The sequence below is a fragment of the Callospermophilus lateralis genome, unplaced genomic scaffold (assembly GCF_048772815.1).
Source record: "Callospermophilus lateralis isolate mCalLat2 unplaced genomic scaffold, mCalLat2.hap1 Scaffold_122, whole genome shotgun sequence".
Lineage (NCBI taxonomy): Eukaryota > Metazoa > Chordata > Mammalia > Rodentia > Sciuridae > Callospermophilus > Callospermophilus lateralis.
The window spans coordinates 681,003-686,240 of record NW_027512409.1 but is presented as its reverse complement, the minus strand read 5'-3'; positions in this window follow the sequence as shown (position 1 = coordinate 686,240).

Here is a 5,238-nt window from a genome sequence, read left to right as displayed (position 1 = left end):
TTGATAAGTTACTTGGGGCCTCACTGAGTTTCTGAGGCTGACTATGAACTTGCAATCCTCCTGCCTCAGTTTCCAGAGAAGCTGGGATTATAGTCATGTGCCACCACACCAGGCTTAAATCTTGTTTTTGCTGTTGTTTGTCATATTTATGGGATTCTTTTCAACAGAGTATGCACTTTTTCTGCCATATGTCAGATACAAGTCCTGTCCAAGCCTTAGTGTGACTCCTCCAAGAAGCTACCTTGTCTAGGTGTTTAAATGTTAACATCACACAGTTCAGAAACCCCCAGTCTGTGGACGACTGGTAAACAGGTGAATACTTGACTCTCTCACTTCCTGATTTTTCTCCACATTAAGTTCATTACAGGACCCTCATTCTTCACTGTTCCAGACAAAACTTGAGGTTTCCACAGTATGATTTTATCTTGTTTCTTTTTTTGCATTGTTTCCAAATTCCCTATTCCATTTTCATAAGCTTTACCTTTCCATATCTTTTAAATTATAGCATTATAGTGACGTATAGTACTTGGGTTTATTTTGACAAAATCATACATGCATGGAATTGATTTGAATACCTCTTTCCCACACTTTCCCTACCTTTTCTACTCCTCTCTCTCCCTATTCTCTTTCCTCTACTTATTTTCCTTTTACATGTTTTTAAAATTTATTTTTATTAGTACTTTCTACATATACCTAAAGGTAAAATTTTCTGTGGTACATTTATAAATGCATATAACATGATTTTGTTAAGTTCATTACATATTTTCTCCCCTTTTCTGTCCTTCTTCTCTCCTTCTTGATCTCTTTCTACTTCACTACCTTACCTACATATGGATTCATCTGACTGCATGCAAGGCTATCCAAAACACCCAGGGTGATTGCCCCATCTCAATATCTTAAATCAATTATATCTTCAAAATCCTTTTTTTGCCATATTATGTGACATTCATAGGTTCCAGAGATGAGAACGTGAATGTCTTCTGTAAGGATGCTATCTGTGTCCTTCAACATTCATATCAACATAGCATGTCTGAGTCCCTGGGTTCTATCTCCAGTACCACAAAAATAAATAAGTAAATACATTTCATATTGAGAGATGAATGTATAATAAAAACGTAATATGCATTTTCAAGGGAATATTATTCAGCCTTAAAAAGAAAATTCGTACACACACATGCTACAAACATGGTTGAACCTTCAAGATTTCTCTTATACTAAGAGAAGTAAATCAGCAACATAAAGGACAAATGATGTATGGTTCCACTTATATGAGGTGCCTAGTATAGTCCCACACATACAGATGGACATAAAATGGAATTTGCCAAGGTTTGGGGGATGGGAAGGACTGGGGAGTTAGGGTCCAATAGGTTCAGATTTTCTATTTGGGAAGGAGAAAATTTCAAGAAATGGTTGGTGGTGATGGTTGTAGAACAATGTGAATGTACTTAATACTACAGAACTGTACACTTAAAATATCTTAAATAGTAAACCATTAATCATGTATTTTTTATCATAATAAAAGACTGTACCTAGTTTCCCTATTCCCTTTAACTAGCTACCCCCAACATTAGCATTTTACATAACCATGGTTCCATTATCAAACTGAAGAAAGGAACATTGGCACAAAACTAATAACCAACTATAGATTTTATTCAGTTCCTAACAGTTTCACTAATATTCTTTTTTTTTTCTGTTCCAAGATTTGACATATAAAACATTCTCATAACAAAAGAAGGTAAATCCTCTATAGAACAATTTTTGGTTTAGCTTCTTTAAAGTACAACCACTAAAATTATATTTTAAAGACCTTCAAACTTACTGAAAAGAGGTTCAGGAATTTATGGGATGCATAAAGCAAGTACATCTTGTTTTATACAAAATATTCATGGTTGATAACTGAAGCAGACTGCTGGTTCAGAGGACAGAATTGTTTAAAATAGATTCTGACCAGATTAAAGCCCCAAACAAAACTGGATTAACAAAATAGTTAGATCCCTATAATGAAGAAGTTCGTAGGCAGGGAGACCAGGAAACCAGAGATAATATGGAAACTCCATGGTGTCAGGATGTTCAACTTCTTCTACCTTGTTCTGCAGGCATGGTTTCCAAAAAAGAATGGTCCATGACAGCTATTGGAGCTCCAGCCATTACATTCACATTCCAGGCAATAAAATGAAAAAAAAAGAACAGAAGAAAGACTTTTCCCCTCCCATTCAGAACACTATCCAAAAGTTACACTTCCACTTACATGAACTGAATCATGTGGCCACATCTAACCATAAGGGAAGCTAGGGATTGTAATGTGTATTCTGGTATGGCATGAGTCCTGCAAACAAACACAAAAAAGTTGGAATTGAATTACTAAAGAATATAAATTTGGAGAATGGATATCGGAGGGCAAGTCTCTGCACTATGACCATCTGGACTAACAGAGTCTAGAGAAAACAAAGAACAAACAAATTGTTCTCTGCTTTGATTATAAATAAATCTGTGTTTTCATCCTAGAGATGTTAAGCCAAACATGGTGGTGGGCAGGGTTTTTCCTGGAGCTTGTATGAACTGCAAAATTGGAATCAGTGTACCTCTATCTACAAGAAGTGGATCAGTTAATTTATAAAGTATTTATTAAGCACCTACAGTGTAACTAGGCACATATCCAGTGCTCTGGGTAATTAAAAAAATAATCTTTTTTAGAAAATAAAATAGAACAGTCCTTACATTTGGAGATGTATAGTTCTCATAAAGAAGTTCAGATTTCCAGATGAGGAATGATAAATATGATGATGGTAAACTGAGAATTTGCCCTAGTCCCTTTCAAAGGATGTGAATTTGTGACATTTTAATAGTAAGATTCCCATACAATAGATCAGATACTTCACCTGATCAGTCTTTGATAACTCTCGTTCCTCTCTCGGGCCCCCCGCAGAGAAAAAGTCCAGTTTGCATCCCACCTGAGACCTTTACTTCAGAAACCTTTCCTCCAACAACCTGCTTCCTATCTGCCCTCACCATCTCATCCCTTTGCACCACTCAGTTCTGGGAGGAAAGAAAAAATAATCTCTCTTCTCCCAAAATGGGGACTGGTCTGATTTGAAAAAATCAGATTTCCAGTTGGGTGTGGTGGCACATACCTATAATCCCAGTGACCTGGAAAGCTGAGTCAGGAGGATCCCAAGTTCTAAGCCAGTCTCAGTAACTTAGGCCCTTAACTACTTAGCAAGACCCTGTCTCAAAAAAGTAGAAAAAGGGCTGGGGATGTGGTTCAGTGGTTAAGCACCCCTGGGTTCAATCCCAGGTACCAAAAAAGAAAGAAAGAAAGAAAAGAGATTTCCTAAAACAATTTGAACTCCTCAAGAAAATAAAAACACAAAAGGACCATTAAATGTGTTTTAACTATTAAAAGAGGGAGGAGGATGTTCATTCTCTTTATCTGTATGAAGAATTTCCCTTCCTGACATGGAGTCATGTTCCCTTTTCTCAAGAGGGAATAAAATGTTCTCTGTAAAATCACAACCTTTTCTTTCCCGGTGCTCTGGACTCTTGCCAGCATAACAGAAACAGCCAAATAAAGGGCTGTGATAAGTTCCACAGGTGCCAGGGGAATGCTATCAGAGGAAATCATCTTCCTCCCTGTGACAAGATGTGGATCCTCAGCATACACACACAAAAATTGGTGCCCCAAGGAGTAGAAATTCATCAAATACTCAGTGGGGAACTGTGCACAAAACAGCAATGGAAACCAGTGGGAACACAGTTTTATTAACTCCAAAAAGTTGTACCAATTCTTAGGAATAGTACCCAGATTGATATGCCTGGAGACAAAGGACCTATAGTAACAAATAGGATAAAATGTGTAATAAAAACTGCCTCTTCACTAAGACTCGAAAATTGAATTTAGGGACTGTTTCAGTCTATAAAATACAGTCTCTATATTACCTACAACAGAATATCATTTTATAACAAGAACACAAATTTTATACACACTACAATTTGAATGTATAAAACACTTAGAAATGGAAACCCTTGATTTTGACTATCACTTAATATGTCTTTATTGCCTGCTGGGTGACAGGAAATAAACATAAATGTCCAATCTGGTTGAGTTGGTACTTAGTTTTCCCAAGAAAGAAAGTTCAGTCTCGGTTTTCTCAGGTTTTTAGCCCTTTGCTGTCATTCAAGATGCACCCAATGATTAGACAAAGGGCATGCCTGGATTTACCAGGCAGCACTGTGCCCAGGTGCCCAGGGCTGCTGTACTGCAGCACATCTGAGCTCTGGAGCAACACCTTTCATCCTGCAGCTGGTGAATGTGGCTACATTTGTGGTAACTAGGACTCAAGGTCTGTTTTGTTTTGTTTTGTTTTTCAACTTAAGAACTGCTCAGTTTCTAATGGAAATTTTCATACTATGACCTAGAAATTCGTAGATAGACACTCTGGCTTTGGTTTGCTAAGTCATTTTCCAATCAAACAAAAATTTCAAACTGGGAACTCTCCCATCTAAAGTGAACATATATATTTTGATAATAGTTCATCCATTTCTCAGCTCCCATAAATATCTGCTGCCTAGAATTTATTCAAGGAACAAAGCAATGTTTATTGAACTTTTCTATTCCAATTGATGAATAATTCATTCATTGGAGAATCAAGCAATGATCATAGAAAGAAATACAGAATATCAGATTTGGAAGGAATTAATCTCTATTTTAAAGGAGTTAAGAAACTAAGACTGGGTTAAATTGAGAGACACATTCAAGGCCACTAGTTAGTTATTGGCAAAGTTGGAATTAAAATCTGAAACTCTGGCCTCTTAATTACTCCATGAAAGTTGAAAAGGTTCTTTTTTTTATGTATCTGAATTGTTATTCATTTGCCACAAACTATATTAGAGTCTTTTTACTTAGAAATAATGGAGTGTTAGTGGAGTATTTTTACTTAGAAATAATCAAAATGTTGATGTTCATATCATTATCCCCCTTCTTAAATAGCCAAATTGGGATATATATTGCCTTCCTTAGTACAAATTGATTGAAATCTTAACTTTCACTCAAATACCTATTTTAAAACCTGAACAATTCTGAGTCGGTGTGAGACTATCTGGGATTTTCTCCTGGGTCCAAGTCTTATGTCTTTGGAATGCTTTATTTTAAACAAGAGTCTGTTGGGGTTTATTGCTTATTTGTGGTACTGGGGATGGAACCCAGGCAAGTACTCTACCTCTGAGCTGCATCTCCAGCCC